The sequence below is a fragment of the Lepisma saccharinum genome, chromosome 5 (genome assembly GCF_977018435.1).
Source record: "Lepisma saccharinum chromosome 5, izLepSacc3.1, whole genome shotgun sequence".
Lineage (NCBI taxonomy): Eukaryota > Metazoa > Arthropoda > Insecta > Zygentoma > Lepismatidae > Lepisma > Lepisma saccharinum.
The window spans coordinates 69,429,924-69,443,543 of NC_139233.1; positions in this window are offsets into that span (position 1 = coordinate 69,429,924).

A 13,620-nucleotide genomic window follows, 5' to 3' on the forward strand; every position below is an offset into this window, starting at 1 on the left:
TCATTGCCTATAAATGTACTTCTTCACCTGTTATTTTAGGCACGAGCCGCTACTGTATCATTCATCCTCATCTTCGCAATTACCCAAAACTTTGAAATATTGATCCCTGGTTAAGATGTATCATTCATAACCAGAGGCTTGATGGTTCAAGACAAAGAGTGGAATCCATCCTATCCCATCCATTCAAATTGCACCCTGAGTTAAATTGTATATCATATTCAAAATGAGCCCAAAACCAAGGTCTGGAGCTTCGTGTTACAGAATTATCTGTTTCTAAATATTGCTTTTAAATTCTAAAAAGTAAAGTTATAAAATTTTTATTTAGCTATTTACATAAACTTTCCATTGAAAACAGGAAATTCGGGTCGGTTATTCTAAAAAAAAATAAAAAAATGAATTTACCATCCCTAAGAAGTTCCTAAAGAATTTTTGCCCAACAAGGATGGAGGATGAATATTGCAGCAATGTCTGTGTGCAAAATGTACATTACCAATGTGCAGTATGACTTGCTCAAAACAAGAATGCACTATATGTAGTAAGTATGCAAGTACCTGAAATTAAACAAGTTTTATCTGTGGTGTCATTTCTGCATATAGATTTTTACTTTGTTTCCTAAAATAAGGAGTTCAATAAGTTAATAAATGTCTCAGTTTTGTTTCAAAACATTTCTTTGAATATTTTACAAGGAAAATCCTTCAACATGTTATTTAGATGAAAGATATTTAACATACATTTCAACAAGGATCAATGTAAGACTGATTGTAAATTCAATGAGTTTCATTTTTTAGACTTAGAAATTAAGGGGGTTGAGTCATAGGTTGAGTGGAACCATGACATAAGTAGGTAGGAGTAGTGCAACGTTATTTCCAGACAATAGTAAAGCGCTATGTAGCTGAAGGTACCACAATTTTTCTATTTACATAATTATCAAATTTATCAAGAACCTTGCTTGAGTGATACAGACAGCTTCAGGTTATTTCATCTTGGGCCACTGCCCATTATCACTTCTCTCGGTGGCTATGCATCAAATTGCATTAAACGTTGTTTGGTATACGCAGTGGTCGGAACTAGCGCGCTACTGTAGCTAGCTACAAAATTTGTAGCGGTAGCTGTAGCGGCACTACATTTTTAAATTGTAGTTGTAGCGGTAGCGAAGCTACAAAATTCCTGTAGTTGTAGCGAAAATTTCGCTACAGCTACATTTTTTCTCAGCATTTTGAGGTAATTTTTTAATGTTGCAACGGCATCAAAAATAAATGACAATATTGCTTACTTTTGCAAGAGACTCAAAAAGACAAATTCCATTACATGCAAATACAGATAATCTAGATTATAAATATCTTTATATCGCAGATTATAAATAGCTGCGTAATTTATTTCATTAGCATCTGAATAATTCTAATATCCAGATAACTAACTGGCCTATATGAATATATTCAGGCTAATAGCCATTTATTTTAGCTGCATTGCTATTTTGGGGAGAATCATGCCGCATTTGCTACACCGTCAGGAAAAAATGCCCCATTTGTGCCACCCCTGGAACAAATCCTGTGGATATCGATGGCATAACAGACAGCAAAATATCGATAATTACTGTGTAAAACACAACAACTTACAGTGCAAAAACGGGCGATTCATTTTCTACTAATCTGACAAAGCAATAGTGCCAGCAATCAATGGTTCAGTACGTTAACAGCATTGATCATTGTCAGTGTATAGGATCACACCGGCAGGAAATTATTGTTACAAGAACGATTGTTTCTGGAATTACAATTATTTTGGTCATGACGTTTGTTCGCAAATTTGAAAATTACAATATGTTTAGAACACTCGGGTTTACACATCAGTTTCCTCAATATATTTTATCATATTGTAAAAACAAACGTACAAGTTATTGACTTTCCTGCAGAAATGACATTTTTTTTGTTAAAATACACAGTTTTCAAATTTATGTATTTTTCCTACTTTTGCGTCCCTTTCCTGTAACTTTTTCTAATCATGGCAATGAGGATGCATTGTTTATTTAGTTATTTTCTTATCTATGGCCGTTTTCTGCCACTTTTGGCTAATTGTGAGAATGGGGAAGAATGATGAGTGGGGAATGGAGGAGCAGGATATCCCATCTTCCCAACTAGGAGTCTTTCCTAGTGTTTGTTTTGAGTCCACTTTATGCACAAATCAGCTGATCAAGGCTAATACGAACCACCATGTGCCCTCCACCAGGTATCGAACCTGGGGCAATTTGAATACAAGGTGACAATTACAATTTCCACTGTGTCTTCGGGGAAGCATTTTCAACAGAAAGACTTACGTAAAGCATTGTTCCACCTGTTTCTCATTTATACCATTAGAAGCATCCCCAGCTATCCTCAAGGTTAGAGCAAATATCCGCCATCCCCCAAGTAACATTCTGTTTAAGTTAAGAAGATTAAATTGCTACATATCACATTTTTATCTTATTCCCATTTTGTGCAACACGTTCTAGTTAATTTCGATACATGTGATATTCTTCAAATTAATTTTAAAATGAAGTCTGTCACATAAATATTTTTCAAATGACAATCAAAACGTCACGGAAACGTGTAAGACCTAGTTTTTTGAATTGATATGCCACTTACAAAGGTACTTCATTCTCAAACACTTTATTAAAATTATGTAACTGAAGTAACACTGCTATAAAAATTATAGAATGAAGGGAATCATGGTAATAAATAACAGAATCTATTTTTCAGTACGTACAACTATCATACTAGGGCTTCTTTTGAATAGCCATATAGTTGTTTAAGTTTTTAATACAGAAGTAGCGCAAAAGTAGCGAAGTAGCGAGTAGCGAACAGGAGTAGCGTAGCGAGCTACTTTTTGGTAAATGTAGTTGTAGCTGTGCTCAGGGATGGCGACAGGGGTGGGCACGGGTGGGCAGGCGCCCACCCAAAAGTTTCTGTGCTCACCCGATTGCCCACCCAATCAAATTCACTAAGTACATATACTTACATATATATGAATGTTGCAATAAATAAGTGTATTCTGGTGTTCATTTCATGTATATTTTACTAATGAATATTATCTATACTAGAAATGTTCACGTATCATCGTCCCATAAAAGCTGATTTAACTTTGTCATTAGAAAGATCTTGAAACAAGAAAACTGTGACCAATTGAATACTTCTATGATTAGAACCAGCTAGTGGGCTTAGGAGGTGCAAAATTATGCAGGGTATAGTCAAAATGAGATCAGGATTTAGGGTGAGCTTGAGGGCTGCAGCTCCGGGCCTTCACTGGGGGAAAAAACTGCTTTGAAAAGTACCACATAAAGAAAAGATTAGGTACTTCGGATGTGATGAAAAATGTAGAAATACCTATAAGTAACCACCTCATATAGCTTGTCGAAAAGTTATAACTGAAGCTGTGGAGGGGATTGGGGTGGGGTCTTGGTGTTGTAAGCTCCGGGTCTTCATATATATAAATCCCGGCCTGCGTATGATTAAAATGGAGTTCCGACATTTCCGACGCCGTCATTTGCCACACTAAGGCAAAAACTGTTTTTCTTTTTCGTCATAGGCGACACTGCTTGGATTTTCCGCTACGATTTCTAATTTGTTTACCAGAATTAGCGACATTTGCGTACGTGCAGCAGCAATAGCGTCTCTGAAGAAAGTATTTCCCAAGGCTCAGATCAGTGGTTGTAATTATCACTTTAACCAATGTTTGTGGCAAAAGGTGCAGGAGTTGGGACTGACAAACGATTACAAAACAGATCCAGACGTGTGGCTGTGTATAAGAATGTGTTCAGCTCTGGCGTACCTCCCTGTGGCTGACGTCGATGATGGATGGCTGTGTGTGATGGAAGATGCGCCAAACTACGACATATTGAGAAATTTTTTGGATTATTTCGTTGAACAGTGGATGAATAACTCTGTTTTCGACATTTCCATGTGGAACTGCTCCCAACAGCGGCACAGGACTAACAATGCAGTCGAGGGATGGAACCATACAGTTAATATATTGACGGAAAAGTCAAGTCCTAACGTGTACCAATTAGTGAAGACTTTAAGATTAGGAGCTGTGTACAACGACTACTTATGTGAGAGGAGGGCCTTGAATCTTAAAGGGAAACGTAGACGACGCTTTTTGAGGAGAATGGCGTACGTTCAGAAATTAGAATGAAAATAGTAAGATGTTGGTTCAACTACAAAAGAAACGACGCATTCTACATTTCTACATTGACAAGGGATTGCATTCTGCTCCTATACTGACAAGGGATCTAAACAATTCGTCTTTGACAAAGGATAAATACATCCAGCTTTTAAACACACCAGCTTCCATGATGCTGCCAGTCCTAAGCCTGGATAAAGTGTAAAGGGAAGCTATTTACACTTTGTGTCGCAGATGACGGTGTCGCAACTGTTATAGAATATACGTATTTTCCATACAGTGTCGCATATGACGGCAGAAATGCTAGTGTCGCATACGACGGTGTCGCAAAAATCTCTAAATAAACAAATTAAAACCTCAGCGCTGCTTCCTCTCCAGCAACACAATAAATTATTTCGACTTTTTAATTAGTTCTACATTGAAATTCCAGAAGTCCCAGAAATCCTAGTTCCACACGTAAATTTTGCCCAGTGGCGGCGATTGGGTTCCAAAACCAGAGGAGCACGGTGCCTAAACTGAGGGGGCAAAGGCAGTATATTTTCCTTTGTAGATAAGGTTTAGCATAGTTCGGGACAAAAGTGACAAAAAAATGAGGGGCAACTGCCCCCCTCGATCCCTCCGTAATCGACGCCACTGATTTTGCCTATCAGTTGCGTAATCATGAGATTTTTTCTTTTGATTAACTTACGTAGAATTAAAAGAAGGGGTTGGAAGGGAAGCTTTGTTTTGAGGGCGTCAGAGAACTAATCAATCACGATGAGAATGATTTAAACTTTAGAACCATCAGAGGTTTAGCCGAAAAGGTCAACAGAATCTGTAGATGCAGATGAAGTAAAGAAGAAAAGGAATCACGAAGTATCCATCAGAACTAAACCTACAGTTTAAAGTGGAGTCCGAACCAGTGTGCATCGTGCTTCCACCAGGGGAGGGGGCAGTGGAAACCAGAACCTCTTCATTATAAGGCGACAACGTTCTGCATTGGAGGGAAGAAAAAATACAGAAAAAACTCACAGGGAACGTGCTATATTATCACCATAAAAGATTCGTTTATTTAAGAGGGTGTATTGCCAGAGACCAATATTTGAGACTTTCGGAAAACACCGTTATTGTTCACGGAGTTAGCTGCCTTGATCCAACATTGAAACACTGTGAAATTAAAACTACCACCTCAACTATGAAAGTGGTATGAACTAATGAAACTCCACTTTTGGAAGAGTAAGTTGTTGCTGATTCGAATGATTTGTTCTATGTAAAGTCACTTTTACTAATTTTGGCTAATGGCGACAATGAGATTCAGTGGTGATTAGATGAAAGTGACTTAGGGGGGAAAATACACGCAGACATTGATAATACAACCCACAAATAATTATTTTGACTGTGGTTCCAGGCGCCAGAGACTCGTTCGCCTGCAAGATTAAAGTTTCCAGGGTATGCAGGATAGAGGTTGACATTTGGGCGCTTTCGAAAAGGTCACGCCATACAACCCAAGTCGTCTGTGAAAAAGAGATGAATTACCCATACAGCACAACATGGTTTCAGATACGTTAGCAACACATAAGTGGTGAAACATTGTAACATTGCGGCAATGTTGCAGAACATTACAAAAATGTTTCGGGTAAGTTTCAGTAATGTGGAAATGTCCGCGAACATAACACAACATTGATAATGTTACAGAAACATGTAAATGTAACATTACCAACATTACAGAGACATTTCCATTAGGATGCATAATATTTCAGTTACATTACTGCAATGGTATTTTACATTGTGGTTATATTGCATGTATTCATGGATGGCATATTTGAGGGGGGGGTTATTGGGGTTAAGCCCCCTTCAAAAATTATTACAATATTTGTTTGTAAATCATTTCCTGAAAATAGAATTCACAGGATTCTACTTAGAAAACTAGGTTTAGGCAAGATATCTAAATGTATTTATTTTACCTCTCATGAACTGACCACATATCTTAATTGTCGCAATTAATATAAGGGGGAGAAAAACTGCACAAAAGTACTGGATATGAATTCATTAATATCAGATAACAGGTAGAGCTATAAAAAAAATTTTAAAAAATGAGTGAAAATGAAATATTGACAACTAAATCACTACATTCTAAAATAACATCAAATTTGTATAAAATAGTGTTTTACATGCTATAATAAAGCTCTCCCTGGTTTGTAACACTGTCATGAAGATGATGAGATTTGAGTGATGTTATCAGCATCATGCTCCAGTTGCTATCCATCCCCTTTACCAATTGATGAGAGGCTGGCAGGATGTAAAACATTTTGCAGAATCATGGTCATCTGAAAATTCGATTCTGTCTGCATTTCTCAGGGGTAACATATATGTTCAACTTTCATGGATTTTCAACCTACACGGTGGTCAACTATCAGTATTACACAGCAATATTCCAAAGTAGATTTCAAATGTTACAAATTGAATATGTGGTTTTAAAGTACATAACTTCCATATACTAAAAATTACCATGTGTAAATTCTGGTATAATCTGGTGTAACATATTGTTCTGTTTTGTAATATTCCTGTTAATTACAAAAGAATCAAGACGTGACTTCAGCCTTTCATCTCAAATAAAATAATTAAATAGCACACTTGCATGTTTGTAGTTTATCAAAACCTTGTACGTACCTACTTGAAATTCTTGACAAGTCTGCATTCTAATAATATTAATTGTGAAGTATTATGCACTATTCTGTAAACTTGAAATACCTCTGGAGATCATGGAAAGGGTCCTAAAGTAACCTGAATTGGAAGACAATGTCTCTTATACTTACATAACTGGAGAATGTAGACACACATTGACCATGAAAGAGATTCAGTTAATGAACCAGCAAAAAAATAAAAAAAAACTGGGAAAAACGACCAGTTCACAAGAGAGAAATGCAAAATGGATAGAAGCTAAACTTCAGGAATTTTTGTGCAGTAACATTACAAAAATGAGAACACGCCAGACAATTGTCATGATGTTTAGCCGGTTTGAGCCTACACTGTAAGAAATATAAATGAGAGCCTTGTAATCAAGGGGTGTCTAGTTCGATACACAGTGGAGGTACATATCTGTGTATAGTGTGTTTAATGCAACAATAAAAATCAAACAAATATAAATAAACATACTTTGACACAGTTATGATGCCAGTGAGTGCTCAGGCACAATTCGTGTCCAAGGGCTTCCCCGATGGCACAGTGGTAGCGTCATTGCCTTGTAATCAAGGATCCCAAGTTTGATATCTGGTGGAGGCACATAGTGGTTCACATCCCACTTTAAACTGTAGGTCAAGTCCCGATTAGACTTACTGTGCATAAAGTGAACTTAAAAACACCAAATCAACCAACCAACCAAGCAATTGATGTCAACATTGAAGTCCAAAAATTACACATACATTTTTTTATAAAATATATCCTTTATTTTTTTTTTGTTTAAATACACTTTTTTCTGTAGTTCAGAAGAATTCCATTGCAGGTTCTGCAATATACCCTCATGTTGGAGTGGAATAACATTCAGTTCCTTCCTGTAAAGGAAATAGGGTCATGTATAACATCAATTTGGAATTAACATTCTAGTCAGAACTTTCATTTAAAGAAAAAGATTTTGCATCAGTAAAATAACAACAACCCAGATTTTTTAACTTCTAGTTCCCATATACCAAATATTCTTAACTTCAATTTTACTTCTAAAATATATTGTGTGTGATAAGATAACATCTGCAAAAGAATACCTATGCCACACTAGGGTCTCTAAACAAAGATGACTTTCATCAACAATAAAGACCAACTTCATCACAGAAAGAATACTCCAGCTGCCTCCATGGTGGAGTGGAGTAGTTATCACAACATGCTATGATGCCAAGGGTCCCGGACCGAAGCCTGGCATAGGTATTGTGAGTGTCCATTCATCAATTTCAGCATCCCCATCTTTGTGATTAGTCAAAAGTGGCAGACATACAAAGTAAAATAAGCCAATTCAATCAATCAACAATCAGGAATATTGCACAAATTTGCAAGACATTTAATTTGAAAATAAAAACATTGCAACAATGTGAAAAGTGATCGATAAGTTATCGGAAAATTGTGATTTGACCAATGTTTGAAGATGAAATTTTGGCATTCTGGGCTATCCAACAACCTACTGCATAACATGCCAAGTTTTCTTGTGAGATTATATAGTTGCAAAAAAGCTAGCTTTTTGAATGAACTGTTTCTTATTTCGATAAAAAGCAGGCTTTTTTAAAAGAAAAACAACAGAAATTTTGGCTTTTTACCAATTGCAGCTAACCTATTTCACTTGAAGTTATTGTTATGAGTTTACAGGTTTGTAGTCACATATTTTACAACTAGCTACAAAAATTTACATGATGCAGCAGCCAGGAGACATATATTGGCCAATCTCAGTGGGCACATATTGCATAGTGGTTCAGCTACAATTTTAATCCTAGCTTACCGGGGAAGAGGGGCTTGCAATCCAACCACAGCTTATTTTTTAGATTTTTCAACTGTTTGAAAATAAATTACATGGTTCCCTGTAATGTTCCCAATATTTCTGTATTACTTCTGCTCATAAAAACATAAATGTAATGTAATTAGGAGGCAAAATGCACTTGGTGGACATATCATGCGCAATCTTTGAATGCGTCTCATTCGAGATACTCATGTCAGTGACAGTGTACAATTAGTTGGTAATGATGGTAATTATTGTAATAATTATATTTAATAAACAACTGCACTTCTACAAACAAAAAATCATTAATAAAAATGTCATGGGTTTTGAGAGTTTTAGGGAATGATAACATATATGACACACTCATGTAATAATTGGTTATTATTTTTTATTCATGATAGTAATTTCTGTAATTATTATAATTAATAAATAACTAGCCATATATAATCAGCAAAGGAAGCAGTGATTCAATAATAAAATGGTTTCAATGTGACACCCCCACTACCATTTGTTGCTTCGGTCTGAATGTTCTTTCTCTATACTTAACAAGATTATTAGCTATTTCATCCGAGATTAAGATTTAGTTTAGCCTGCAAATCAGAGAGAAGAATTTGCAAGTACTGTTGTTGGAAAAAGGCAAGTTTTTTATATAAGGTACCTTTCATAATAATAAATGGACCTCTGGAGTGGAATAAAGTAAATGCTCTTGCCTTGTAATAAGAAGGGGTCTGAGGTTCAATCCTCAATGGAGGCAGAGTGCTTTGGATCTAATTTCAAACAGTAAGTCCAGTCCTGATTTCTTAAATATTTTTTTGCCATTTGCGGTCAGTCTTATTTGCTTCTGCTTCAGTTTTAATGCCAGTGCATTTCAACAAAAGGTCCGTTGCACCCAGGGGTTGACAACTAATTTAAATCTAATTTCATATTTGACAGCAAGCCTATACATAATTGAACTATGTATTACTCTTTATGATTATGCCACAGTTTATATATTAATATTGAATATTCATTGAGAGTGCATGTTAATTTACACAAACTTTAAAGATCAGAAATGTATTTATGAATGAAATTCTTGAGATCAGGGCATCGACTTATAAGAAATAAATTTAGTGGGCTGTGATCTCAAAGGTGAGAACCACTGCAACAAGTAGCAAAATTACATCACTAGTTGCTCCGTGTCCAGGTTTAGCTGCCATTTAACCAAATTATACATTATGTACTGGAAAGCCAGAATACAAATGTATTTTACTGAACACAAACTTTAATGTAAAGAGATTTCATACTAGATTCTCAAAAGATAGAGGAGTATATTATTTTTTGCTTCATGTAAATGATCCTATAACAAATTCAAGCATTGAAAATCATATCATACTATTAGGTTATATTAAAAACACACACAAAACTACTCTAGTTATGTGAATATTTTTATACTACATAGGTATATTTAATAACCTTACCGAAATATGAAGATGACACACTGAAAGAGCAGCTCATTCAAAAAAGCCAGCTTTTTTGAAAACACTGTTTATATCTAGCTACGAATTTCATATTGTAAATTGTATTTTATATTTAGAAATGAGTGCCTATTTTACAGTAGTGATATATACGAAAACCATGCAACAGGAAAAGTACTGCCAACTCCTGTATTTTCATTGATTTTAGACACTTTTGTGAAAAAGCTCAACCAAAAAAAGCTACGGAGAAAAATACTTGTTCCCCCCCCCCTAAAAAGCCAGTTTTTCCGACCACTTCCAAGTCTATGAGATTATAAAACAAACATGGAATGACAGTTATTCTATACATTTATATCAAAACTTTTACAGCAATTCCTTCAATCAAACATCTCAAACTCACTGTGCCACATCTAAGGGAAGGGATAGATGTGCCAAAACGAGACTTATTTTTGTAATGGCTGTGCTTTAAGAATACAATAGGCACAATTATGGAAAGGGAAAAAAAAATTAATTATGAGCTCTGTATGTTTGTACAATTTCTCAAAGAACCAAAACCATTGTTGGAAAAAACTCTGCATCTCACATAAAAAATGATAACATGAACACTAATGCCTCCCTGATGGCATAGTGGTAACGTCGTTGCCTTGTAATTAAGGGGTCCCAGGTTCAATTTCCGGTGGAGGCACTTAGCAGTTCGGTTCCCACTTTAAACTGTAGGTCTAGACCCAATTTGCTTATCTGTGCATAAAGTGAACTTAAACAAAAAAAAACACTTCAAACCGCAACAAACACTTTCTTATGCTGTGCGAAAGTCACACAAAAGCACAAACCGGAATGATCATAGGTGAATATAGGTCTGCTATGTAATTTAACCAACATTTTCAAGGCTGATTTGGAAAAGAAATTTGCATTTGATTGTCTTTGGATTCTGAGTTTGAAGTGGAAAATGTTAGCTGGGGCATGTTTGATAGAGCCTTGGAGTTAGTTGGGGGGATGCTCATGTAGTTCAACATGGTGACAATGAGACAACTAGGGCATAGGGGTGCTTGCGAAAATGTTTTTTTTTTTTTTTATGGATTTTTATGCTTGCCATATGGAGGGAAAAAGTTTCACCAAGTTTTCTTGCTATATATGCCTTTAGCAAGCTGTCTGGTGGGAGGAACAATGGCTGACGGGAGCAATGGCAGATATCTATATCTTGCTGAGCCAATGTTCTCACTGTAAATCAAGGAGAATGTGATGGTAGATTACACTTTAAAACTAGCACAACCACAAGCCCGGCAAATATCTAATTCGTGGTTAGGTTTCTGTAACTGCAGTGTAAATATGTTAATCTGAATCAGTGTATTGCTTTTCATGACTTTTGCAAGTAAAAAAAATGCCAATTATCCCAGTTCCCATTACATCATTATAACTTACTTGTTTTGTTTGTTGTTTCTGAGTTTGACCTGCACACGCCACTTCTGCCATATTAGACACCTCTTGCTCTAGCATTTGGCCAGTGTTGGTGAACAGTTCCTAAAAGAAGAAATTTTATGAATTAAATCAGTAGTAATTTATTTCTATTTAAATTGGATTCCTAATGTGGATGAGTAGTCAAATAAATTACTTATGAATTAACATGTGAAGTGCTCGGTAGTGCATATAAGACAAATTGCAGAAACAATAATGCAACCTTGGACATTGGGTATATTCTACCCCAGCCTGAACACGACCATTACATGCAACAGTCAGTAATGAACTGACAGGATTATTTTGATGAGTGACTGATAGTGGAATTAATGTAGACTATAAAAAGGGGAGTGGTGGAACCTACCCCACATCCAAGGTTGGAGTTAATGTTTCATTTCCCCTCTAACATTGCAATTGAACATTCATCCCCCCTCCCCCCCCCCCCGCCAACCCTGGGACCATTATTACCATTACAACAAATTACTTTTCCCCCACAATTTTATAATGGAAAATTATTCATCCTTGCAGCATTTTAAAATAGTAGGATTCAATTGTCTGGAATGGCACAGCAGCATTTATCAATCATAGCACCCTTTTGATGGACTTTCAATTCATGCAGCACTAAAATTGTTGCTTGAGAATAAGAACTATATTAGGTGTATTTTTTAATTATTTTTTTAGGCATGTTCCTGGCTATGATGTTTATATAAAATGTACAACGAAGGTCCACCTAACTAGCAGACTCACATTTTCATTTGGTTGACCACCCCCAACCCCTCTCATAGAAAAATTCCTGGGTGCACCTACGCTTGCACATATGTTTAAAACACATAAAACTGATTGAATTTTTTGATATTCTTCTCTCCTCGATTGCTGACCTTCCTTGGAACAATTTGGTTTGATTTTAAGCACATGCCTATGTATGCAGGGCATCTCAAGCCTCACCAGAAAATAAGTCATACCTCCATCCTCAAAAGACTGGAGATCGAGAAAAAAAAATGAGTAGAGAACATACTTTTTTAAAACAGTTATGGCTTGGCTCTCAAAATGTATATCACAAAATTTAAAAACAGGTACTGCCAGATACAATGAAAGGAAAACATGCATTCTCTGCTTACAAGTGATAAGCCTAACTGAGTAACTTAACGACTGGTGCAAGTAAAGAATAAATAAAATTATAAATTAAGTTTTGATACAGAAAAAAATACCCAAGTGGTGATTAATGGTGAACATATTGGATAAGCAGCATGGAAACTAATAATACAACACAATCTCTTATGAATTAATGTGTGTCTCGTAACAAACATTCCTCATATTACAATGAATAATGGGACCAGATTAAATAATAATAATAAAAAGCATTAGCTTCATCACCTGGTACAGTTGGTCACTGTAATAGGAACGACTGAAGATGACCGGACCCTTCTCCGATTTTCTTCATATTTGGCATACTCACTAATTGAGGCCTCGTAATCACGAATCTGAAGTTAAAAGTTGTCGGAAATGTCTAGAAATTGCAAAATAAGTGAAAATAAGGCGTTAGTTTTAGGAATGAAAACAGTCTATTTTCGTGAAATTTTTTGTTTCACAAGCAAATATATATATTCCTGATACTACTACGACACGAAATTTTAACTATGTTTGCCTAACCTAACCACACTAACCACATGTGAATGGTTCGTGGGGCTAGCATCAATGATTCACAATTATTTTGCAATTTCTAGATCCTGATACTACCACGACACGAAATTTTAACTATGTTTGCCTAACCTAACTGGAACTAACCTAACCACATGTCAATGGTTCGCAATTATCTTGCAATTTCTAGACGTTTCAGACAAATTTTAACTTCAGATTTGTCATTAGCAAGTATGCCAAATATGAAGAAAATCGGAGAGGGGTCCGGTCATCTTAACTCATACCTTGTAATAATATACATGTAACCAGTCACAGCACAGTGACACTACTGCAAGTCATGGCATGCTGTATCTTTCAGAGGGCTATGGTAGCCAGTACCATGTCTGTTTTGTCTAGAATTGTATACTTAAATGTAAACAGAATTTTGATTAAGTGTCTCATGTACATTTTGTGTTATCAACGGCTAAT